The 27,422-nt window shown below is 44.5% G+C and overlaps 1 long non-coding RNA gene across 1 annotated transcript in view; it reads left to right on the top strand.

Moving 5' to 3' along the window:
- The first annotated feature begins 1,310 nt into the window (after positions 1-1,310).
- LOC114814517 overlaps positions 1,311-27,422 on the top strand; it is a 47,120-nt gene continuing 21,008 nt past the window's right edge. The window contains exon 1 of the long non-coding RNA XR_003762306.2: positions 1,311-1,416. This is a non-coding gene — a long non-coding RNA (uncharacterized LOC114814517). The remainder of the gene's footprint in view (positions 1,417-27,422) is intronic.

Raw genomic sequence — 27,422 nt, 5'->3', positions numbered from 1 at the left:
CAGATATATGCATAAGTGCTGTAGGACCAAGGGTGGGGTGAATAAAGGCTACAAATCTGAGTACAAGGGGCAGTGCAAGAAGGAGAGGGAGTCGAGAAATGAGGGCTTAGTCGGGGAAGAGGTCTTGGAGCAGATGTGATTTTAACAATCAATCAGTGGGATTTATTGAGCGCTTACTGTGGGCAGAGCAGTGTATTAAGCACTTAGTAGAGTATACTATAACAGAGTTCGTAGACACGGTCCCTAGCCACAAGAAGCTCACTATTTAGAGAAGCGGCGTGGTTTAGTGGAATGAGCACGGGCTTGGAAGACAGAAGATGTGGGTTCTAAGCCCGGCTCTGCCACTTATCTGCTGTGAGACCTCCGGCGAGCCACTTAACTTCTCTGTGCCTCAGTTCCCTCATCTGTAAAATGGGGGTGAAGGCCGTGAGCCCCACATGGGACAACCTGATTACCGTGTGTCTACCCCAGCGCTAAGAACAGTGCTTCACACATAGTAAGTGCTTAACAAATACCTTAATGATAATAATTACCTAGTCTGTAGCACCATATTTGAAAATTAAGAACAGCTATGTATGTCATATATAAATATATATATGTGTGTATAAAATACCTATATTTTAACAATTCATGTGTTTTTCAGACAGTGGTGGATTTATCTGGCTTCATCCAAAATCCTGGGCTTGAAGTATAAATCTGCTTTCAATCTAAAATACTTAATCCATTTCTTTGGTTTTGGTAATTTTACAAGCATTTTAGTAACTTTTACAAGATTGATGTTTTCATTTAGAAATACTCTCAAATTCCGTCGCGGAATAATGCAGTATTTTTGTCTCAAAAATTACAAAAGTGGTGATTTACTTGACGTTAATCCTTTCAAGACTTGGGTTTGGAGTAGGTGTTTGCCCAAAATATAAGAAACGATTTCCCTATACCTAATTCAGCCCAACTGCGCTTCTCTTTACGGCTTTATGACTTCAGAAGGGATATAGTATTTCATCGAACCGTAAAACTTAAACATAACACTCCAGTAATTTAGTTGCTGGAAATCTGATGGCAAATTATACCTTTCATAATATTCCAAAGGCTATTTTAAGAAATGACATATAATCGAACTCATTGAAAAGGGCCTTAGCCCGTGTTTTCCCGGAAGAAAGAATTTAAACGGGTCTTTCGGAACGGTTTCGCACCCGCATTCAAACGAGCGGGTTAAATGTGACACAACGATGACTTGTTAACAATAGTGTCATTATTACTTCATGATGTTGAGCCTTCCTTTGAATTCCTATTGGATGTAAAGCCATTTGGAAATCATTCCAGGCAGTCAGGCAGGGGAATTAGCATGGATTGAGTATGTGCGGGAAGGCGAACCCTGTTCTCTATGCTTCGTCCTTACAGGAAAGACAGTCCTTTAACGTGAGTTGCTATAGCAATGATAATCCACTAAATTGTATTTTATAATAAAGGTTTTTTTGTCTCTGATCCTAGCAAGGCTAAGAGGGTGGTGACCAAAGTGCTTAGGGGCGATGACTCGCGGGCATAGGTGAGGGAGGGAAAATAGGGTGGGGAGATGAGAGATTAACCCGGGAAGGCTTCCTGGAGGAGGTGTGATTTTTAGGAGCGATTTGAAGGGCGCGGGAAACGGTGGTCTGCTACCTGTGAAGGGGAAGGGAGTTCCGGGTGGGATGGAGGGCACGGATCAGTGGTCAAGGGTGAGATGAATTCATTCACTCGTATTTACTGAGTGCTTACTGTGGGCAGAGCACTGTGCTAAGCCCTTGGGAGAGTCTAATACAACAATAAGCCGACGCATTCCTTGCCTATAACGAGTTTACAGTCAAGAGGGAGCAGAGATGTTTAGACTGTGAGCCCCTCGTTGGGCAGGGACTGTCTCTATCTGTTGCCGAATTGTACATTGCAAGTGCTTAGTACGGTGCTCTGCACATAGTAAGCGCTCAATCAATACGACTGAATGAAATGAGAGCAAGGCACAGTGACTAAAGCAGCATTCCACAAAATAATAACTTGATAGGGAGAATAGAGGAGTCTGAGGTCAAGGAAACTGACCTGCTAACTTATAAATTTCTTGAAGGCAGGATCGTGTCTCCTAAGTCTGTTGTACTCTCCAGAGCGCTTAGTACAGTGATCTGCACATCGTAGGTCATCCAAACAATCAATCGTCCTATCATTGAGCGCCTTCTGTGTGAACAGCACGGTACGTCAGCGCTTGGGAGAGTGTGATATAATAATGATAACAGAAAAATTTAGTACAGTGCCCTCTAGACTGTAAACTCATGGTGGGTGGGGAATGTATCTGTTGTACTCTCCCAAGTGCTTAGTACAGTGCTCTTCACACAGTAAACTCTCAATAAACATGATCGATTGATTGATGGAACAGAACAACTCTGAGACAGCAGGGAACAACAAAAAACAAAACCAAGAAAGAGAGCAACAGCAAACAAAAGAAATATATTCATAAAAATATACAGTTGTCCACCGCATAGCTAGATGGATCAGACAAGGCATTTGCGGGCAAGAGTGTTTTTGGTTTTGTTTTTTAGGGGGAAGTGTGGTATCTCAGGATGGTCACTTCTCCCCCGAGCAGATTTATTCCAGATGTCTTGACACAGAATACATTCATTTTATAATGCTAGTTATTCCAGGTTATACTGGAGGATTAGAAATGGAGTAGCAGTAGTTTTGCAGCACGTGTTTGTTTTTTTTAATCAAAGAAATTTTGTTTGGATGCATATATTGGAAAACTGCATTCAGAAAAGGTTCTAGTCACCTCGGCAGCCCAGTTTGCTATAAATTTCTGCTAAATGGGAGGTTGAAATCATTAACGATATGCAAGCAAATGACTCTTCAGAAACCTAGCAGACTTCCCTTTATGATCAGAGATCTTTCCCCTTGCAGTGTCTTGGAAAATACCCCTTCTGGCTCACCGGCTTAATATCCAAGCATTACTTGGGGAGGATTCTCCTTCTTATCTATGTTGTCCTTTCTTTCTTGGACTTGGATTCTCCAACATGTACCTATTGCAGGGGGAGAGATCGGGGGAGAGGGGAAGTAATCTGTGTGGATAAATATGGTGATATTGATTTTAGATATATATGTAGGTTGGACTAGTCACTTCGCATAAATTCTTCACTTCGCATAAATTATCCGAGAAAATCAGCTCTAGGCATTGCCAGTGCCGTTTTAGAAATGAGATTCTATTCTTCATTAAAATAGGGTTAATAAGGCAGATGGGGTCCCAGGGAGCTGACGGAAGATGGAGCCTCTAGGCTGAATCCTTTCCGAGGTCCCAGGATCTGGGGCCTAAGGAAATTCAGAGCTGGTATAGGGTACGGTTCATCTCTTTACCGCCGATACGTTGGCTTCACAGGACAACCCTGCCCCTCAACCCTAAATGAGTCAACACATTCGTTGCCTTTTAAGGTCAGAAGTCTTTTCAGACTTCACATAGGAATAATTTCTGTTTATTGGGTGCCATGGCCTTTTCTTCAATCAACTATGGGGCAGAGCATGAAAAGGAAAAAGATTGGCCTAGTGGAAAGAGCTCGGGCCCGGGAGTTAGAGGACCTGAGTTCTTATCCCGGCTCTACCACTTGCCTGCTGTGGGACCTCGGGCGACTCACTTCAGTTCTCTGTGCCGCAGTTTCCTCAACTGTAAATGGAGACGAAATACCTATTTTCCCTTCTATTTGGACTGTGAGCCTCATGTGGGCCAGGGACCATGTCTGAACTGAAGCACTTGTATCTAACCCAGTGCTTAGAACAGAGCTTGACACATAATAAGCGCTTAATAAATTCCATGAAAAAGAAGTTTTTGATTTATTCACTGTTATTCGTATGAAGCCTTTTCATTTACGACATTAGAAACACAATCTTTTCTCCCCCTGAAAGATAAATGATTCCTTCAAGCATTTTGTGGACAGGGAACATTTCTACCCTCACCGTTATCTTGTACTCACCCAAACATTTAGTACAGTGTTCTGCATGCAGTATGCGCTCATTAAATACCACTGATTGATTCAAAAGTTCATCCAAGACAGTCTTCCAGATCTCACCTAACAGGCTGAATTTTGAAATGTTCTTTATGAAAAAATGTCGGTGTGGGTATCTTTTTGGGTGCTGGATAAAAGCAATGTCACTGGAGAAGCAATTCCGGTTATTCTTTGTCTTCTGATCCCAAAGAAGCAGCATGGTCTAGTGGATAGAGCAAGGGCCTGGGTGTCAGTAGGACCTGGGTTCTAAGCCCAGCTCTGCCACTTTGTCTGCTGTGTGACCTTGGGCAAGTTACATCACTTCTCTGGGTCTCGGTTCCTTGATCTGTAAAAGAAGGATTAAGACTGGGAACCCCATGTGAGTCAGGAACTGTGTCCAACCTGATGACCTTGGATCTAACCCAGTGCCTATAGTATTTAACAAATACTATAAAAAGGAATAAAAAAATAGAGCAAGGGGGCATGGTACCGAGTCTCCCACGGTCTAGATAGAGAGAGGAGCTGGAGTTGAGTCCATCTGGGTCCCTGGTTGCTGTGAGCCCTAAGATAATCGAGCAGACCATAGTCCCAAGGAAGAATAGCAAAGGAAGGGGGGTGAGGGGGACATCAGGACTGGTGCTTTCACTGGCGTATTGGGGCCTCGCCGATCCACACTGCCCCAAGTGACTTGCCCAAGGCCACCCGGTAGATGGAGTGGCAGAGCCAGAATTAGAACTCAGGTCCCTTTATTCACCTCCCATCCAGCCCCACAGCACTTATGTACGTATCTATAATTTATACTAACATCCGTCTCCCCCTCTAGACCGTAAGCTATATGGGCAGGGTATATGTCAATATATAACTAATTATATATATAATTATATAATTATAACTAATATATAACTCCATTATATTGTACTCCAGCGTTTAGAACAGTGCTTGGCACATAGTAAGCGCTTCACAAATACCGTCATGCACACAGTAAGTGCTCAATAAATATGATCGATTCATTGATTGAAAACTGCACCTCTGGGCAAAGTAAAGTAATGACATCACACTGTCTCATGGGCGGTGTGATGAAATTGCATCACGCGTCATATAGAGGCCTACAAAATCTAATACTCCTGGGTCTCCAGGTTCTGTTTTTGGGGGTTTTTTTCAGTGGTATTTGTTAAGCATCTACTATGAACTCCAAGGAAAAAATAGGTGAGAGTGAAAATTCAAAATTGTACACCCTGCTTTAGAAAAAAAAAAGTCATATGTTAACAGGAAAATAACTACCCATTTCACAAGTAAACAAAGGATAGTACGAGCACCGTGTTTGCGGGATGATTTGTGAGCCTCATAAAAACTGAAATTGCTTTTCAGGGCTTGCATATGTTTTTTAAAATATTCCATTAAAATATACGAAGCAGAAAGGTGGAATTACAAATAAAAATGCTGTCATCATTTTTCTGTTTCAGTGAGATTTGGCTTCTTCAATTTGCACTCATTGGCCAAGGGCTTCTGTGTGTGCCTGAGATGTAAAATTAAATATTAAAAATTCATGGAATTATGGACCCTTCAGACTTGCCTGTCTGTACGAGGTACATAAAATAATAGAGTTTCTGAATCGCATTTTGTTCTTACTGGACCCATCTGACCATCGTTGATTTCTCCATAAAGCTTGCCCCAAACTGCGTTACGGTTACATTCCGTGTTGTCAGGAAAATTGATAGTGTTAGTTCTTTAACGCCAAACGGTCTATAATCTTACAGACTGTATATTAATATTGCTGCAAGATGATGGTTCGTGCTTTTAACCTGCAACCTTATCTCTATAAATCAACTGCAAGCCATCTTGGCTTATTGCTTTTCAACTAATTTCACCATTTTGTTTATCTTTTATTTTGAAGGTTTATTGCTTTACGCGTTCTAAAGTGGTATACGACTTGGAATGTTTAAATGAGGTTGTTTGGACTACTGGTACCTTCCCCCAGATTCTGTGAGAAATTCAGCTGTTCAGAATCCAGTCGGTATACGGCAGGTGGCTGAGAGAGTCTGACTTTGCTCTGACCCGGCTTTAGATGGAAAGGAAATGCACGCCGCTTGTTAGAGCAACGTGAAAATGCCATCGGCCGAAAACCGGGACTCACTGTTGACAGAGAATATTTATCCTTGGCATTTCCCAGAGGAACTTTCCCACAGCAAAAAGTCTGAAAGGTGGCGAGGGCTCCGTCGTGTCAAATAACCTCATTCTTTTTACGGTATTCATTAAGCACTCGCTATGCGTTAAACATTGTTCTAAGCTCTTGGTGAAGTGCTATCTAATTAGGTCGGACACAGTCCCCATCCCACATGGGGCTCAGAGTCTAAATAGGAGGGAGAACAGGTATTTCATTTTTATTTTACAATTGAGGAAAGTGAGGCACAGAGAAATTAAGTGACTTGGCCTAGGTCACAGCAGACAAGTGATAGAGACGGGATTTGTCTAGGGAAGGCCGAGGCTGAGTGGGAAGAGCGCGAGCCAGGGAGTCAAGCGAGCTGAGTTCTTATCCTGACTCTGCTACTGGCCTGCTCTGTGACCTGGGGCAAATCACTTATGCCTCACTTTCCTCCCGTGCAAAATGGAGGTAAGATCAATTTGTGGTATTTATTGAGCATGTAAGAATTAATGATGATTGCTATATTTAAGCAATTACTATGCGTCAAGCACTATTCGAAGCGATGGGCTAGATACAGGGTGATTAGTTTCGACATGGGGCTCACGTTCTAAATAAAAGGGAAAACGGATATTGAGTCCCCATTTTGCGCATGAGGGAACTGAGCCACAGAGAAGTGAAGTGACTTGCTTAAGGTCACACAGCAGGTAAGTAGTGGAGTCAATATTAAATCCAGGTTCTGTGACACCCAGGGTCATGCTCTTTCCATAGACCAAGCTCCTTCCTCTCAGTCACTGACTGAATCAATGATATTTACTGAGCACTTATTCTACGCAGAGCACTGTACTAAGCTCTTGGGAGCTTAGTAAACTCAGCTACCTTGTCTGTAAAATGGGGATTAAAACTGTGAGCCCCAGGTGGGACGGGGACTAAGCAGCACGGCTCAGTGGAAAGAGCATGGGGTTGGGAGTCAGAGGTCATGGGTTTTAATCCCAGCTCCGCCACTTGTCAGCTGTGTGACTTTGGATAAGTCACTTAACTTCTCTGTGCCTCAGTTCCCTCATCTCTAAAATGGGGATTAAGACTGTGAGCCCCACATGGGACAACCTGATGACCTTGTATGCCCCCCTGTGCTTAGAACAGTGCTTGGCACATAGTAAGTGCTTAACAAATACCATCGTTATTATTATTAACTTGTATATGCTGCAGCACTTAGTACAGTGCTGGGCATCTAGTGAGCGCTTAACAAATACCATAATAACAATTCAAACTAGTTGGTAGACACAGTTGCTGCCCTTCAGGAGTTTACAGTCTAGCGGGAGAGACAGATGCTAAAATAAATTAGAGACGGGGAAGGAAGCAGCAGAGAATAAGGTTATGGATTGTGAGCAGGGAATGGGTCTGCTATCTCTACTTGCCCAAGCGCTTGGTACAGTGCTCTGCACCTAGTAAGCACTCAGTAAATACCATTGTTGATGATGATATGGACATAAATTTTCTCCTTTTCTAGGCCTCGGGATCTTCTTCACTCACTTCGGGTTTGTTTACCCACGCCAGCTTTCCCTTTACCTACAGAGTGTGGATCTCAGTGAAGCTGGCGGTAGAAATTTGCTAAGGCAGTTAGTCACGTCTCCCTAAAAACAATGCCCACATTTTCAAGATTGATGTTCCTTTTTTTAAGTGTGCAATTTAACTTCACATCAAAAAAGGGAGGACACTTTGTGAAAATCTGGCTCATAATAGCGGGGAAAATTAGCACTTATTCGGAATTAAGACCTTTAGGATGTCAACATTCTTGATCTGCCGGTGCTCTTTAACCTTATGGCTGATGAGGTTGGCATTAATAAGACCTTTTGTTATTTACACAGTCAATTTATGAACTTATCAAAGTTGAGGATGTCTAATTAGTCAGATTTCATGGTAGTTCAGTGACAAGCATTAGGACGGCTTTCAGCAATTTAAAATGTCTTGTTGCTGGTGGGTGAGTGGAATAAATGAAGACAGTTGATTTTTGCCTGATTTAAGCATTGTAAACTAAGTTACCACGCAACGGCTTGTTAAAAATATTTTTCTGTCCTTGGGATTTATCCAGAGCTATGATGTTTATGTTATGACCAAAAAATTTTAGCTCACCTGAGTTGAGTTACATCCTAGTTAGCAGTAAGTTAGCAAATCACTATGAAGTGACAACAGGCGAGAGGAAATAAGCTATTCCTGAAAAGCTGAGGAGTCAGGATTAGAACCCAGGTCTTCAGACTCCCAGGTCCCTGCCCTTTCCACTCAGCCACGCTCTTACTATACCTACAGTGGCGAGGACTGTGACTAAAACATGATGAAGCTGGCAGAACTAAGTTATTTTGATTTAAATTATGGCTTTATATCTTTTCATTTCTTTAAGGTCGGGTGGGGGAACACGGTGGATATAAGAGCATGGCGTAGTGGATAGAGCACGGGCCTGGGAATTAGAAGGTCATGGGATCTAATCCCTGCTCTGCCACATGTCTGCTGTGTGGCTTTTGACAAGTCACTTCTCTGGGCCTCAATTCCCTCATCTGCAAAATGGGGATTGAGATTGTGAGCCCCACATGGGACAGGGACTGTGTCCAATCCGATTTTCTTGTATCCACCTCAGTGCTTAGTAAGGTGGTTGGCACAGAGTAAGCACTTAACAAATACCATCATCGTTATTGTTAACATTATATAGGATCACTCATTAAAACTACAGACTCCCTACGGACCCACATCCCCAATTACACCCGTTTGATACTGTCGTGAGAAGCGGCGCGGCTCAACGGAAAGATCACGGGACTGGGAGGACGTGGGCCAGAGAAGTGAAGTGACTTGCCCGAGGTCACCCAGCAGACAAGCACTGGAGCCGGGATTAGAACCCAGGTCCTTCTGACCCCCAGGCCCGTATCTGTCCATTCATTCATTCGATCGTACTTATCGAGCAATTACTGTGTGCAGAGCACTGTACTAAATGCTTATCCACTAGGCCACACTGCTGTGCTCCTCCTGCTCTGCTCTGGCCTCACTTTATGCTCCCCTAATTTGTTCATCCTCACTCTAAGCTCCTGTCTCTCCACAACCCCCGACTCTTCTTCCCCTTCCCCTTCTATGCTCCTCTTCTCCTTAATTGCTTCTGAAACACCAAACACACTCTCCCCTTTCTATTCATTACCGGCATAATGACCTCTCCTGAGCAGTGCATCACGGAGCTTCCTCCCAGAGATGAGTTAGGCAGCCCTGGGGGTCAATGATTAACACCTATTTGTGGTAATCATCCCCCCCCCTCCCCAATGGGTTGGAAAATTGAGAAAGGGGTGGTGGAAAGGCTGACACGGTAAGAATTTATAAGAAACTCTTGGGGGCACCCGGGTCGCCCTGGCTCCAGGCAATTTAAAGGGCAGAGCTCCCCCTTAAGAGCCAGACATGGGCACACCTGTCTCCTTGAAGTTGCCCTCTCTCAAGGAGAGGACCATCTTCATAGTGTTCCAAGGAATGGCTCTGTGGGTGAAGTCCAAGGAGGTGAGATTTTGACAGCCCGCTGAGATGATCAAGACTTTCTTTAAATGAAGAGGAGCGTGGCTTAGTGCAGAGCACCGGGCCTGGCCGTCAGAAGGACCCGGGTTTTCATTTCAGCTCCGCCCCATGTCTGCTGGGTGATTTGGGGCAAGTCACTTCACTTTTCTGGGCCTCAATTCCCTCATCTGTAAAATGGTGATTAAGTCTGTGAGCCCCAGGTGGGACAGGGACTGTGTCCAACCTGATTAGCTGGTATCTACTCCAGTGCTTTCATTCATTCGTATTTATTGAGCCCTTACTATGTGCAGAGCACTGTACTAAGCGCTTGGAATGAACAAGTCGGCAACAGATAGAGACGGTCCCTGCCGTTTGACGGGCTTACGGTCTAATCGGGGGAGACAGACGAGAACAATGGCAATAAATAGAGTCAAGAGTGCTTAGTGCAGTGCCTGGCACACTGTGCTTAACAAATAGCATAAAAAAAGTCCTGGCTTGGACTCCCTCTCCTACACCTGCCAACAAGCTTTTGTGATAATCTGGACCTGGTGGTTTCCTTACAAATGTGTGAGCAGAAATCTGTTATAAAAGTTCCAAACACTGTATTTCCCTCTGTAAGAATTTAGGCATGTGTTAAGTGTTTAGTAGGTGCCAAACACTCTTAACACTAATTGTGATATTCATTGAGTGTTGATTTTGTGTCAAACACTGTACTAAGCACTGGGGAGTCAATGCCTGTTCTGCCTCCTACTTGAACTGTTAACTCCATGTGGAACCTAATTATATTGTATTTACCCCAGCACTTAATACAGTGTTGGGCATATAGTGAGCATTTAACCAATACCGCAGTTATTATTAATAGTAGTAGATGCAAGATAATCAAGTGGAACAGAGGTCCTGTCCCGCACGACGTTCAAAGCCTAAATAAGAGATATTTATATCTCCCTTGTACAGATGAGGGAACTGAGGCACAGCGCCGAGAAGTGACCTGCTCAAAGTCACACAACAGACAAGTGGCAGAACTTGGATTAGAACCCAGGTCCTCTGACTCTCAGTATCTCTAAGGGATTTTTCTTGAGTTCCCATCAGCATTCGATACCTTAGTTGAAGTTCCATTTACCTGGCTTTATGGTCACATTCTCTGAAACTCCTGGGGATTTAACCCGTCGACCTGAAAACTGGGAAGCTTTGCATACTTTTTTCCCTACAGAGTAGACCATCTCTGCCTCCTTATCGCATTTATTTTATGCTATAATAATGCCTAACCAATTATATTTGAATAATAGACGGGGGTCAGATAAAAAAAAAAAAAGCTAGTTCATCAGACCGGCGTTTGAGTGCTTTCCATCTTTTCAAATAATTCTCTCAGTTTTACGGTGGACTTTTTCAGCCAAGGCCAACCTTATAGCTTCCCCTCTTGGGTTTTTGATATTCTGTTTTTATATCAAGAAATAAAATAAAATTCATACCGTCAGTGCCAATGTGGCCTTGTGCTCTGCCTAGCAATAGCACTTTACAGTGCCTGGCACGCAGTAAGCGCTTAGCAAATTCCGTTATTATTATTGTGTGAAGAGAATGTGTCGCTTATATCGTTGTGGTGTATTCTTCCAACTGCTTCGAACAGTGCTCCGCCCACGGTAAGCGCTCAGTAAATCCAATTGACGATTGACTTACAGAGGCTGGTGTTATAAAACAGAGCCTGCAGTAAATGGGAGACTGTCTTGTCTTGGTTTTGAAACCCATCAGAAATCAGTGTAGTTTATGGGCTCAAAACCTACAACCTCTCTGATGGAAAGAAAACTAAAATGCTTCAGAAATTTTGGAGAAGCAGCATGTCCTAATAGATAGAGCACGGGCCTGGAAGCCAGAAGGACCTGGGTCCTATTCCTGACTACGCCACTTGTCTGTTGTGTGACTTTGGGCAAGTCACTTCACTTCTCTGGCTTCAGTTCCCTCATCTGTAAAATGGAGATTAAGACTATTTGTGGGACAAGGGCTGTGTCTGATTACCTTGGATCTACCCCAGTACTTAAAACAGCGCCTGGCACACTGTAAGCGCTTAACAAATATCATAAAAAAAAGGATAAAAAAACTCAGGTAGACGTTCGGACGTCTAATTTTTGGAAAACATGATTTAACTTGTGTGTCTAATTTTTGGAAAACATTTGATATTTCACTTTGTAGAGGAGTGCGGCTCTGTCCACGCTTTTTAACTTTTTTTCTTCTACCTTTTGCGAGAAGCAGCGTGGCTTAGTGGAAAGAGCACGGGCTTGGGAGTCAGAGGACATGAGTTCTAATCCCGGCTCTGCCGCTTGTCAGCTGGGTGACCTTGGTCAAGTCACTTAATTTCTCTGTGTCTCAGTTACCTCATCTGTAAATGGTGATGAAGACTGTGATTACTTGGTATCTAGCCCAGTGCTTAGAACAGTGCTTGGCACATAGTGCTTGACAAATACCAACATTATTATCATTATTTTCAAGGAAGAAGTTAAGTTGAATTGGTTATAAGTGAAGAGAGCTCAGCAAAGAGCTATTTTTGTCTGCTTCCACTCCCCTTCTCCAACCAGTCGAGAGAGCAGAAAGCTCACCTTTTTCCAACCACTGCCAGCGGTGGAGGTTTCTGATATCTGTGGGTGAAATTGATGGAACCTAAACTTATTCATCCATCAGTGGTATTTATTGAGCCTTTACTGTATGCAGAGTACTATAGTAATAGTATAGTAATAGTATAGTAATATGAGAGCTTGTGCTCAAAATGAGAAGTGGCTTGGTTTGAAGTTGAAGCTTGACTAGAAGTTGAATTCTCCTGACTCCCTGTTCTGATGAGATGATAAGAATCCCAGTTACTGGGTGACTTCTTCACTAGGTCCAGATGGGAAGGGATTGTGTCAACCTACTCTGTTGTATCCTCATCTCCCGAGCCTTTAGTGTGGTGCACTGAACATAGTAAATGCTCAATTAATACCATTTTTTAATGGTATCTGTTAAACGCTTATCACATTCTAGGCACCGTACTAAGCGGTGGGGTAGATAATAACAATAATAATGTTGGTATTTGTTAAGCGCTTCCTATGTGCAGGGCACTGTTCTAAGCGCTGGGGGAGATACAGGGTAACCAGGTTGTCCCACGTGAGGCTCACAGTTAATCCCCATTTGACAGATGAGGGAACCGAGGCACAGAGAAGTTCAGTGACCTGCCCACAGTCACACAGCTGACAAGCGGCAGAGCCGGGATTGGAACCCATGACCTCCGGCTCCCGAGCCCGGGCTCTTTCCACTGAGCCACGCTGCTTTTCTGTTACAAGCTAATCAGGTTGGACCCAGTCCATGACCCACGTGGGGCTCACTGTCTTAATCCCCATTCTATAGATGAGGTAAGTGAAGCACAGAGAGGTTAAGAGAGTCGCTCAAGGCCATATAGCAGACAAGTGGCACATCTGGGATTAGAACCCAGGTCCCCAGAATCTCGGGTCCATACCCTTTCCAGTAGGCCACGCTGCTTCTTGATTGGTAATTTCCACATCAGCCTGGCAAAATTCAGTTTGAGATTAAAATCAATTATCAATTAATCCAATTTATTGAATGCATATTGTGTTCAGGGCACAGTGCTTGGCTGTCCGCGCGACTGTAAGCTCCTCGAGGGCAGGGGATGTGTCCGTTATAATAATAATGCCAATTATAATTCTCATGGTATTTGTTAAGCGCTTACTACGTGCCAGGCCCCGTTCTAAGTGCTGGGGCAGATACAAGGTAATCAGGTTGTCCCACGTGGGGCTCCCAACCGTAACCCCCATTTTACAGATGAAGTAACAGAGGCAAGTGAAGTGATTTGCCCAAGGTCACACGGAAGACAAGCGGCAGAGCGGGGATTAGAACACATATCCTCCGACTCCCAAGCCCATGCTCTTGCCACTAGGCCATGCTGCTTCTCGTATTGTTGTGTTGTACTCTTTCCAAGCCCTTGATACAGTGCTTTGCACACAGTAAGTGCTCAGTAAATATGATTGATTGATTGAGGATTTGCCTGCTAGGGGTGTGAGCCTTCCCTGTCCCTCACCCTTTAACCAGGACACCTCCTCTTTCCTTCCTCCAGCTAAAACAGATTCCCACCACACTCTCCTCTTAGTTGTATTTATTGAGCACTTACTGCGTGCAGAGCACCATACTAAGCTCTTGAGAGAGTACAGAGAAGCAGTGTAGCTCAGTGGAAAGAGCACGGGCTTGGGAGTCAGAGGTCACGGGTTCTAATCCCGCTCCGCCATTTGTCAGCCGGGTGACTTTGGGCAGGTCACTTAACTTCTCTGGGCCTCAGTTCCCTCATCTGTAAAATGGGGATGAAGACTGTGAGCCCCACGTGGGACAACCTGATCACCTTGTATCTCCCCCAGCGCTGGAGAAGCAGCGTGGCTCAGTGGAAAGAGCACGGGCTTTGGAGTCAGGGCTCATGAGTTCGAATCCCAGCTCTGCCACTTGTCGGCTGTGTGACTGTGGGCAAGTCACTTAACTTCTCTGTGCCTCAGTTCCCTCATCTGTAAAATGGGGATTAAGACTGTGAGCCCCACGTGGGACAACCTGATTCCCCTATGTCTACCCCAGCGCTTAGAACAGTGCTTGGCACATAGTAAGCGCTTAACAAATACCAACATTATTATTATTATTATTAGAACAGTGCTTTGCACATAGTAAGTGCTTAACAAATACCATCATCATCATCATTATTATTATTACAATATAACACTAAGCAGACACACTCCCTGCCTACACGAACTTGCAGTCTGGAGGGCTTACTCTTCCCTTCCCTTTATGATCGCGGGCGGTGGGGGGGGGGGGACGGATTAGGATGAGTTGCCGGGGAGAGCAGGGAATGATGACTTTCCATCCCCACCTCCTCGGTTGCCACAGCCACCTTTTCTTGTGCGAATAGGCAATAACATCCATCAATTAATCAATAGGTTGAGAAGCAGAGTGGTTTAGTGGAAAGAGCACGGGCTTGGGGGGCAGAGGTCGTGGGTTCTAATCCTGGCCCCGCCACCTGTCAGCCGTGTGACTTTGGGCAAGTGTGGTAGAGAAACTTGAACAGGCTGCACTGTGTTCAGAAAAGGCTATGACAGAGACGAGTTTCATTACTACTGGCGCTTCATCCGGCACTAGGAGGGAGAGGCGCTGAGTGGCAGAGATCCCCCTGCCAGTCAAGGCCGGCTCGACTTCCGGCAGTACGGAGCTTCTTTGTATTCCGTTAGTACGGCATTCTTAATGATCAGAGCAGTACCATAAGAGAAATACTTTAGGATAGGAAGCAGCGAGTCCCTGGGGTATTTTTTGTTTAGTCCTGGACGTCCTTCGATAAGGTGGTTAGTAGGGCCGGGGGCTTGATCGGTTCAAGGCTGTGGTTTTACCGGATTGTAACGTGCCGGACCGAGGTCAAGCTTGGCTACTCGACTTGAATCAGTCAACCCATCGGGCACACCCAAAGCGGTCAAGCGGGCCTAGGCAGAGGAAAAGGTCAGAGAGAAAGGTGGACAAATGCAGGACCTTGACCACTGTGTTTCCACACAAGTCACACAACCTCTCCGTGCCTCAGTCACCACCTCTGTGAAATGGGAGTTAAGACTGGGACAACCTGATAACCCTGTATCTCCCCCAGGGCTCTGAACAGCTTGACACATAGTACGTGTTTAACAAAGATTATTATTATTATTATTATAAATTACTCATATGAATGCCCGTCTCCCCCTCTTGACTGTAAGCTATTTACGGGCAGGGAACGTGTCTGCTACTTCTGTTGTATTGTACTCTTCCAAGCGCTTAGTACCGGGCTCTGCACATAGTAAGTGCTCAATAAGTACCATTGATTGGTTGAGCACTCAGTATGTACAGAGCACTGGATTAAGCTCTTGGGAGACCACAGTGCAGCAGAACTTGCAGATACCTTCCCCGCCCAGAGCAGTCTTACAGTCTAGAGTCTATAATCTTATATATTATTATTACAGTCTGCAATTTATAATAATAATGATAATATTTAAGGGCTTACTCGGTGCCAAACGTATAGGTGACGCTAAGAAGTGTAAGGGCGTGGTTTCAAGTGCAAGAAAGACTTTGGGTGTTCAGGACTTTTACCAATGGATAGCCTAGGACTGATCTTTTGGTACACCTGGGTAAATAGGCTTTCCATATTTTAAAAACATACACCAAAAAGTGTCCTTTGGGGGTCATATGGATCTTTCTTTCGTTGGCTTCCTACCTACAGTCTGGGCTCAAAATCAAAATCTTGGGTTTTTTTTAAATTTGTTTTTGTTTTTAACTCTCAATATCAGTTTTTCCAAAGCCGTGGGCTGTTTCAGATTTCCGGATTAATTTCTCTAGGGTTGCTAAGTGACAACATACTTCCGAAAAACATATGTCATTTTTCAAATGTGAAAAGCCTCATAGCCTTTTCTTTGTTCTTTTTCAAAATACTTTGTTTTTCCAAATTGTGCAGACTCCCACAAAAGATCATTTCCTATTGAATCTGTGTCATACCGGTTTGAGCAGGCTCTGCTTTCAATTAATCGTATTTGTTGAGCGCTTTCTGTGTGCACAGCACTGTACTAAGCACTTGGGAGAGTGCCGTACAGCAGTAAACAGACACATCCCTGCCCTCAGCTTTCATGTCGGTTAATCTCTCTCAACACCTGTAACACCCTCTTGCTTCTAACCTCATCTGCCATCCAGATTATCAGCATTGTGGGATCCAGAGGACCTGGGTTCTAATCCCTCCTAGGCCACTTGCCTGTTCTACGACCTTAGGCAAGTCACTGCACTTCTCAGTGCCTCAGTTTTCTTATCTGAACATGGGGATTTCAATGCCCGTCCTCGTGTCTTCTACTCAGATAGCGAGCCCCAGGTGGGTCAGGGACGGTGTCCCACCTGATTATCTAGAATCTACCCCAGCACTTAGCACAGTGCTTGGCACATACGTAACTTATAGATACAGCATAATCAGGTTGGACAGCACTGGGCTTAAATTGCATTCGCAGTCTGAGTAGGAGGGAGAACAAGTTGGACACTTGACATTCGCCTCACCCTTAACACCGAAGCACTTGTGTACCTCACTTTAAATTCTTGATTATAGATTGCTTATTCGTTTTTATTTCTGTCTCCCCATCTAGACTGTAAGCCCATTAGGGTGGCAGGGAATGTTGCCTGCAAATTCTATTGTTTTGTGCTCTGCACACAGTGAGCACTCGATATGATTGATTGAATCCCCATTTTACAGGTAGGTAACTGAGGCAGAGAGAAGTGGACTTGCCCAAGGTCACACAGCAGGCAAGTGGCAGAGTTGGATTAGATCCCAGGTCCCGATGACTCCCAGACCTGCGCTCTACCCACTAGGCCATACTGCTTCTCATTGACCTTAAAGCTAAAGATCTGGAATTTTCACTTAATGCGGAGAGGGGTGGGAAATCCTCGGGGGGGGGGGGGGGGTTCTGAAGAGTGGAGAGATTTGTGTAGATCAGTGTATTTGTTAAGAGCTTAATTGGTGCCAAGTACTATACTAAGTGTTAGGGTGATTCAGTGGAAGAAAACAGTGTCATTCGTTCTTCATTGTTTGATGTTAAAGGTACTTGTTAAGCCCTTGCTTACTATATGCCAGACGTTGTACTGGGCCCTGGGGTAAATCCAAGATAATTGTGTTGGACACAGTCCCTATTCTACAAGGAGCTCATAATCTAAGCCAGAGGGAAGAGGATTTGACTTAGTGGATAGAACATGCGCCTGGGAGGCAGAAGGTCATGGGTTCTTATCCTGCCTCTGCCACTTGTCCGATGTGTGACTTTGGGCAAGTCACTTCACTTCTCTGTGCCTCAGTTACCTCATCTGTAAAATGGAGATTGAGACCGGGAGCCCCACGGACCCGCCCTCCTCAAATTCGGCCGACAATGACTCTCCCCCTCTTCAAAGCCTTACTGAAGGCACATCTCCCCAAGAGACTTTGCCAGACTAAGCCCCCCTTTCCTCTTCTCCCAATCCCTTCTGCATCGCCCTGACTTTGCTCCCTTTGTTCTTCCCCTCCCAATCCCACAGGACTTGTGTACCTATCTATTAATTTGTACTGATTGCTGTCTTCCCCCTCTCACCCCACCCCCCAAGACTGTAGGCTCATTGTGGATAGGGAATATCTCTGTTTATTATTGTATTGTACTTTCCCAAGCACTTCGTACAGTGCTTTGTACACAGTAAACGTTCATTACGTGCGAATGAATGAATGAACATGGGACAGGGACTGTGTCCAACTCAATTTGCTTGTAACCCCCCCAACGCTAGTACAGTGTCGGGAACGTAATAAGCCCTTAACAAATACCATCATCATCATCATCATCATCATTATTATCCTCATCCTACAGCTGAGGTAACTGAGACACAGAATAAGTTAAGTAATTTGCCCAAGGTCACACAGCAGATCTTGAGGACTAGAAACCGTCATTTATGGAAGAGAATTGGGAGGAGTCCGAAGTGACAGATGGAGAAATTTAGAACGAGAGGCAGGGAAATAAAGCTGGAGGAGAAAAAAAAAGGAAGAAGTAACACGAAGCAAATTTCAAATCCCTCCTTCAGCTGGAAACGAACATTGATGAGTTGGACAGTAGAAAGGGGAAAAAGGAAAACTGATTGATATTTCCTGTTAGGATGAAAGCTGTTTCCTCTTCTCAGCTGCAATTTTATTCATTTCGGGTAAATTTAATAAGGCTCTGACATTAAATGCAAAAATGGAAACTGTTAGGCAGTGTTGTTAGGGGTCTAGAGACACGTTGCTCTATTGAGAAAAGAGAGAACAATTTGTGGGATTACTTCCTATCCTAGAGCTGCGTTAGAACTTGCCTGTGGGAGGTCACTTCATGCTTTGGAGAGGACTTCCTTCCTTTAGTTGGGGCAGTTGCCCCCTCTCAGGGTGGCACCTGGAGAGTTTCCAGTACTCTACCAGTCTCGGCTATGGGAGGGAGAGTCAAGCGGAGGCTTCCTAGCTCGGCCAGTGGCTAGGGAGGGGAAGGCCATCTGCTACAAGTCAAAACTCCCCTGTGCTGGGCAGCAGTGGCACGGGAGAGAGTGGAGGGTAGAGACTCAAGTTTACTGTGTGGAAGGAGGCCAGGGTAAACCAGTTCTGGATTGTTCCCAAGAAAATTCTTTGGATAACACTACCGGAGCGATTGCAGATGGAGAGCGGGGCGTTCTGGGAGAGATGTGTCTGTGATCTTGCTACAGGTCGGAAACGACCGGAAGGCATAAGACAAGACAAGGGGTGGTTTCAATGTTTATTGAGTACCCACTGGGTGTAATGAGGAGCAGCGTGGCTCAGTGGAAAGAGCACCGGATTGGGAGTCAGAGGTCATGGGTTCGCATCCCAGCTCTGCCACTTGTCAGCTGTGTGCCTGTGGGCAAGTCACTTAACTTCTCTCTGCCTCAGTTCCCTCACCTGTAAAATGGGGATGAAGACTGTGAGCCTCATGTGGGACAACCTAATTACCCTGTATCTACCCCAGCGCTTAGAACAGTGCTCTGCACATAGTAAGCGCTCAATAGATACCAACATGATTATTATTATTATTAATGCCAAGTACAAAACACTTAGAGGTACATAGCAGTGACATATTCTCTGCCCACAAGCAGTTTACTGTCTGTTGGGCCAGGCTGACCCCAGTGCTTCGCACATAGTAAGCGCTTAACAAATACTACAATTAATACAATATTACAATTATTAACGCATTTCCAAATGGGATAGACATGATAAATAATTGAATGTATAGTTGAATGAAGAACTGGATGTAAGTGCTTGAGGATGGGAATAAATAAGAAAATAAACATTAGAGGTGGTTGATGAGTTTAGAGTGCTCAGGGTGCGGGGAACTCATCGGGGAAGTCTTCCTAGAGGAAGTGGAAATTTTAGGAGTTTCGAATCGGTTGTATCGAGCGCATACGGTGTGCAGAACACTGCACTAAGCGCTTGGGGGAGTACGGTATAAGAGATGGTAGACTTGTTCCCTGCCTACAGTGGGCTTAAGCTCTGGAAGGAGAAAAGATGTGTGAGGAGGAGGACTCTCTTTGATTTAGAGAGGGAAGATGGTTCAAGATGGGGGAATCTGGTGAGCGAACATGGAGGGAGAGTTTAGAATGAGATAAAAGGTTGGCTTGGGAGGAATGAAGAAAGTTAGGGAACATATCTACCGAATCTGTTATATTGTCCTCTCCCAACCGCTTAGTACGATGCTCCGCACACAGCGAGTGCTCAATAAAGACGATCGATTGATTGATTGAGGGAGCTGGGGAATAGCAGGCGCGTTTAGACTGTGAGCCCGTTGTCGGGCAGGGATCGTCTCTATCTGTTGCTGAATTGTACATTCCAGGCGCTTGGTACAGAGCTCTGCACATAGTGAGCACTCAGTAAATACGATTGAATGAACGAATGAATAAAGATAAGCTTTCCCCTCTCAGGGTCGTACCTGGAGAGTTTCCAGTCCTCTACCAGTCACGACTACAGAAGGGAGAGTCAAGCAGAGGCCTGTCCATCCCATTCCTAGCCTGGGCAGCGACTAATGAGTGGCAGGCAGACTGCTAAAAGTCAAAACTCCCCTGTTCTGGGCAGCAGCAGCAGCACGGGAGAGAGTCAAGGGCAGAGACTCGAGTTTACTGCATGGAAGGAGGCAAGGGTAAACCACTTCCGGATTTTTACCAAGAAAACTCCATGGCTACGCTACCGGAACGATTGCAGATGGAAGTGGGGCGTTCTGGGAGAGGTGTGTCTATGGCGTCGCCGTGAGTCGGACCCGACTCGACGGCATAAAATAACAACAGAGATAAGCTTTACATTTTGGAAAAGGTAAGTAGAGGTGGTGGAGGATGGTTCTTCAGTTCCTCTCAAACAGTGGGATTTTGGGTCACCTGTGAAGCTTAGTGTCCATCTTTGAATCTCCTGGCTCATTAGATCAACAAATACTGGTCCTCCCCTGCCTTTCCGTAGGCTACTAGGTGATGCTTTTGGCAGTGGAAGAAGTTAAAATTGTGTTTGTTCCTTCAGTAGCTCTTGCCTAATTTCTATAAACATCTGACCTCTGAAATTTTACTGGCGCACCGTGAATATAATTCCCAGGGCCTGTGTTCATTGCTTGCACATGTAAATAACTTTCTACCCACAGCATCCCTGGAATTGTACCTAACGAGATTACGCTCATGTTTCTAATTTATTGAAATAGCATGGACTGGATTTATATAAAAATTAGCTGCTTAAGTACTTCCTTGATGAAAAACATAGCTGCTGTAATTTCATTATGCATTTTAATCAGGGGAAAAGAATGACCTTTGAAATTTTCTGTTACCTTGTGTCCTTTGAGTGTAGCTTTTGCAAACAGCTCGAAATCTGGGGGTTTTTTTATTTTATCAAATCATATATGAAAGGCATGTGTATGAGCAGTCGAGGTTTATTTTGAAATAACCTTAGGAAACAATGAATTAATGAATTTGAATAACAGAAGACTTATTTCCTCTGAAAATATTCATTCTGCCAGCACAGCGCATCCGTTTTACAATGAAACAAAAACTGGTTTGCTTTGAAGCTAATCCAAAATGTTCTCTATACCAATTTACTGGAGCAAAGCTTGGAGCTGTATGGAAATTCATAGCAATTATTCACATTCTAACAAGCACCTTCCTACAGGACTCAAAATGCCAGCTCAGTAAGATTGCTCTTGGATAAGAAGGAGGTCCATATTTGAAAGGAAAGCGAAGCAAAAAAAAAATAACCCCCTTTTCATTTTTACCACCCCTCTCCCATCCTCAGTCACGTAGCTAGTAGTGGAAAGAGCACAGGCTTGGGAATCAGGAGACCTGGGTTCTAATCCCAGCTCAGGCATTTGCTGGTTGCGTGACCTGGGGTGAGTCATTAAAGTTTCTGTGACTCAGTTTCCTCATCTGTAAAATGGGGATTAAAAATCTGTTCTTTCTCTCACTTGGACCATGAGTCCCATGTGGGAAAGGGAGTGTGTCCAATTTGATTTCCTAGTTTCTACTCCAGTGCTTAGCTTGGTGCTTCCCCATAGCAAGCATTTAGCAAACACAATCTTTATTTCTCTGTGAAGTCCAAAGATTTACAGTGTGACATTTAGAACCAGCTTGTTGGGCTGACAGTTGCCAGCATGAGATAGGGATGTTTTATTTTAAAGGTGCTTGTGGTCACCTGATCGCATGATTTGGTGGAGCAAAGCGAGGAGAATGGGAAAAACCCTTCAAGGCATTCCAGGGTCTCATCCAGTCAGTCACCCACTAAACGCTTAGTGAAGCACTTTGCACACGGGTAAGCGTTCACTAAAGATGATTGAAGGAATGAGGGAACGAATCCAGTCCATCCCTGTGCCTCCACGGAGGTGAGTGACTAAACAAAGATCTTCAGGGATGGTGATTCCTCAGATAGAAGGCTGCTTCCAATATCATTCATTCATTCGATAGTATTTATTGAGCGCTTACTATGTGCAGAGCACTGTACTAAGCGCTTGGAATGGACATATCGGTAACAGAGACAGTCCCTGCCCTTCGATGGGCTCACAGTCTAATCGGGGGAGACAGACAGACAAGAACAATAGCAATAAATAGAATCGAGGGGATGAACACCTCATTAAAACAATAGCACATAAATAGAATCGAGGTGATGTACATCTCGTGAACAAAATGAATAGGGTAATGAAAATATATACAGTTGAGTGGACGAGTACAGTGCTGAGGGGAGGGGAAGGGAGAGGGGGAGGAGCAGCGGGAAAGGGGGGAAAAGGGGGCTTAGCTGAGGGGAGGTGAAGGGGGGCAATATCATAGCCTCTGGAAAGTTAGAACCATTTCCTGACTACTTGAATGTATATTTCTTTCAGTCACTTGGCATCTAAAAGGGCTTGGATTAGGGGTCAGGCGAGACAGGCAAAAGTAAGGCGATACAGTAAATTATTTCTTCAGGAGACAGACTGAGTGGTTTCTAGGCCCACACCACAGTTAATCAGTCAACCACTAGAATTTACTGAGCACCTACTTTGAACAGACTACTGTATCGTGCACCTGGGAGACTCCAAGAGAGCAAATGGTTACGTTCCCTGCTCTCAAGGAGCATACAGTCTAGATCTCTAGACTGTAAGCGCCTCCTCTAGGCTTTAGGCCACTTGTGGTCACATTTCATAATGATAGTAGTAATAATTATAAGAAAAACTGTGGCATTTGTTAAGCACTTACTCTGTGCCGGGCACTGTACTAAGTGCTGGGATGAATACAAGCATATTGATTTGGACACAGTACTTGTTCCACACGGGTTCACACAGATTACAGATGAGGGAATTGAGGCACAGAGAAAGTGAAATGACACACCCAAGGTCACATAGAAGACAAGTGGCAGACCTGGCATTAGAATCTACGTCCTTCTGACTAGCAGGCCCGTGCTACGTCCATTAGGCCACACTACTTCTACAGACTCTACTGTATTGTACTCTCCCAAGTGCTATATACATACAATGCTCTGCAAACAGTAAATAATCAATAAATGCCAGGGATTGATTGATTTGATCTGGCAGCTTCTCCATTTCTCATAACCCAAAGCTCTAGTGGTGTAATGGAGAGAAGGCGTGTGTTTTTTATGGTATCTGTTAAGCGCTTACTCTATGTCAGGATAGATACAAGCTTATCAGGCTGGACACAGTCCACATCCCATCTGGGGCTCAGAGTAATAATCCCCATTTTACAGGTGAGGTCCAGAGACTCAGAGTGACTTGCCCTAAATCACAGTCAACACGTGAAGCCAGGATTAGAACCCAGGTCCTTCTGACTACCAGGCCTGTGCTTCATCTACCTGGGCATTTTGGCAGACCAAGTTTTCAGTGGTGGAAGATGAAATTAGGAGGCCAGGGCTGTGTTTTTGTCACCTATTAAAATTCCCTGCTGGTCTTTGATGAGTGGGGAGGTTCAGAATTTGATTCCAGTTCTCTGGGAAATGCTTCCAACTCAGTAGGCATCAAACATCCTTAAATGACACATACAGAAGCCCCCATAGGGCCATGACTGTGTTGGAAGCATCCACCCAAGAAGACTGGCAGATGGTTATTAATCAATCTATAGTATTTAAGCTTGAAGTTGCTCAGTCAGCTCTTCCCCTCCTCTTTCCTCACCTCACTGATCTCCTACTACAACCCAACCTTCAGCTCACTGTGGGCAGAGAATATGTCTGTTTGTTGTATCATACTCTCCCAAGTGCTTAGTAGAGTGCTCTGAACACAGTAAGTGCTCGATAAATATGATAGAATGAATGCACACTTCACTCCTCTAATGCCAACGTCCTCACTGTACCTTGATCTCATCTAGCCTGCCATTAACCCCTTGCCCACCTCTTCCCTCAAGCCTCAAACTCCCTCCCGCCCCATATCTGAAAGACCATCACTCTCCCCACCTCAGAGCCCTCCTTAAAGCACGTTTCCTCTGACGGGCCTTCCCTGACTAAGCTCTCATTCTCTTCCCTGCCCTTCCCCACTTCCTCGTCGATGCATTCGGATCTGTCTCCCTTAAAAATACGATATTCGCTCCATTTTTCTGGGAGGATACCTTGCCCACAACTCTTTCCAATCCAAAGAGGAAAGCAGACACTAAAATAAATTGCAGATAGGGAAAATGGCAGAGTATAAGGACTTGTACATAAACGCTGGGAGGTAGGGTAGGGTGACAGTCAAAGTGCTTTAGGGGTCCGGACGGGAAAGCACAGGGGAGGAGTTAGTTAGGGAAGATGTCTTGGAGGAGGTAAGATTTTAGTAGGGCTTTGGTATTTGTAATCCTAAAAAGGTAGTCTGAAAAGTTTTCCTCTGATCAGAGCAAGGGAGAGCCTTCCTAGGGTCAGGAAAAGAGATTTAACTGTATAATATGAATACAATAGAAAGTCAATATAACCGTTAGAATCAACAGCATTAATCAAACACACACATGAAGGCTTGCTGAAAGAACACCAAAGTTGTCTCTGGCTTTGAAAAGTCAATGGTAATTAATGGTTATGATAAAGCTGATTAATGAAGGACCCTCCCCTGCCAACATGCTTCATCTGGGTGAGAGTGAAGTGTTAGGAAGAAAACCAGTGCTGCAGAGATGGGGTGCCATGAGATCCTGATTTTTTTTAATGGTACTCACTCATCAATTAATCAATAAATCAATAATCCATTCCTCCATTATTCACTGTGTCCAGAATGCTGTTCTAAGCGCTTGGGAGAGAACAATATAGCAGTGTTGGTTGACGGTTCTCCGCTCTCAAGAGGTGATTATGCTGAATGTGTTTGTTTAAATTTGATGGCCTTTGTCCGGTCCGTTATAACCCGTGTTCTAAGATCCTGAAGACAGATGGGTTAGTGACACCATAGGATCTGCCAGGTAGAGCTCATTTCATTCTTGCTAGGGTGTGGAAGCCAGCTGAAGATATTAGTGAAAACTTAGAAACAGCATGACATAGCGGGTCGAGCACGGCTTGGAGTCAGAAGGATATGGGTTCTAATCCTGACTCTCCAGTTGTATGGCGTGTGACCTTGGGAAAATCACTTTACTTCTCTGGGCTTCAGTTTCCTGTAAAATGTAAAATGTAATCTGTAAAATGGGGATTGAGACCGTAAACCCCCATGTGGGACAGGGACTGTGTCCTACCCGATTCGTTTGTGTCCACACCAGGCCTTAGTTCAGTGCCTGGCACACAGTAAGCACTTAAATTCCAGAATTATTAAAATCAATCAGTTAGTGGTATTTACTGAGTGCTGACTGTGTGCAAAGCATTATACTAAGCCCTTGGGAGAGTACAGTACAACAAAGACGGTAGACACATTCCCTGCCCCCAGATGGAGCTTGGTTTTAGTCACACGAAATGAAATCTCAGTTCACTCAGTTTTGCGTACTGAGAACAATATAACCCTTCATAAACTGAGATTGTTGTAATCTCTCTCAGGCCTCTAAAGAAAAATTTTGAAGGAATCACTGGCCAATATAATTGGCTAGGAAACTCCCCCCCCTCCCTTTAGAAGCTTAGCTCGTTGTGGGTAGGGAACACGGTGTCGTGGATACAGCACGGGCCTGGGAGTCAGAAGGTCATGGATTCTAATTCTGTCTCTGCCACTCGTCTGCTGTGTAACCTTGGGCAGATCCCTTCACTTCTCTGTGCCTCAGTTACTTCATCTCTAAAATGGGGATTGAGGTTGTGAACCCCGCGTGTCCAACCTGATTTGCTTGTATCCATTCCAGCGCTTAGTGCAGTGCCTGGCCCATAGTAAGTGCTTAACAAATACCATAATCATTATTATTATTATTATTACTCTCCCAAGATCTTAGTTCAGTGCCCTGCACACAGAAAGTGCAGCGGTGGGTTGATTAAAACAAAAACTGTGCTCCTAGGTTAATCAACCAGTCAGTGGTATTTATTGAGCACTTACCGTGCACAGAGCACTGTACTAAGCATTTGGTAAAGGACATTTCAACAGAGTTCATAAAGGTGATCATAAATGTGAAGTTTACCTGTCTAAATGGAGGCACACATTGAAATCAAGTGTTGGAGGGGAAATAGTAGAGTATAAGTAGAGTAAGACTGTGAGTCCCTTGTTGGGCAGGGATTATCTCTATCCGTTGCCGAATTGTACATTACAAGCGCTTAGTACAGTGCTCTGCACATAGTAATTGGGGGAGGCAGCGTGGCTCAGTGGAAAGAGCCTGGGCTTCGGAGTCAGAGGTCATGGGTTCGATTCCCAGCTCTGCCACTCGTCAGCTGTGTGACTGTGGGCAAGTCTTTTAACTTCTCTGGGTCTCAGTTCCCTCATCTGTAAAATGGGGATGAAGACTGTGAGCCTCACGTGGGCCAACCCGATGACCCTGTATGTACCCCAGCGCTTAGAACAGTGCTCTGCACATAGTAAGCGCTTAACAGATACCAACATTATTATTATTATTATTATTAATTGCTCAATAAATATGACAATGAATGAATGAATGAGTAGAAAGAGTAGAGTATAAGAATTTGCCTTCAACCTGCTCCACTCCTGCTTGGAGAAACGTGGCAGGGTGTCTGGAGGACTCTGAATTACCCAGCGACTGTATCTTTGCTCTCTGCCCCTCACTTCCCACACGCCCCGCCTGCCCGAATGCCAGCATAGGAAAGAGCAATCCAAAATCTTTTATTATTATTATTATTATTCTATTTGTATATATTTATATTATTATATGGGTATATGTGATTAGGAATGCAGAAGGTGCCAGAAAGCAATCAAACCATCCATGTTATTTGTTGAGCACTTACTGCATGAAGAGCATTGGGAGAACACAATACAACGGAGTTAGTGGGATCCCTCCCCTCAAGGACTGTGCCCCACCTGATTACCTTGTATCTCCTCTAACACTTAGAACAGTGCCTGGCACATCGTAAGTGCTTAACAAGTTCCATAATTATCATCATTATTATTACTTTGCCTTTCTGAGGCGGTTTCTTCAAAGCCAGTATCAAACATTCGACTAAAGCATCTTGGGTATACATGAGTCATTTCTCAGTAATTCGTTATGTCTATCGAGCATATTTATCGAGCACTTAATATGTGCGGAGCACTGTACCAAGGGCTTGGGAGAGTCTAGAAAGCGCGCTCTCTGGAGTTTGCAAGTTATCCTGGATTTTTCTCTCAGAATGGTAGAGCATGCGAGTTGTTAGCTTACTGATTGCCGTTGCAAGTGTTTTCCAAGCGAGAAGCCGTTTACCCCTGTTGGGTTATCGT

This window comes from Ornithorhynchus anatinus, chromosome 1, assembly GCF_004115215.2.
Source record: "Ornithorhynchus anatinus isolate Pmale09 chromosome 1, mOrnAna1.pri.v4, whole genome shotgun sequence".
In the NCBI taxonomy this organism is placed as follows: Eukaryota; Metazoa; Chordata; class Mammalia; order Monotremata; family Ornithorhynchidae; genus Ornithorhynchus; species Ornithorhynchus anatinus.
This window is presented reverse-complemented; position numbering and strand designations above follow the sequence as displayed.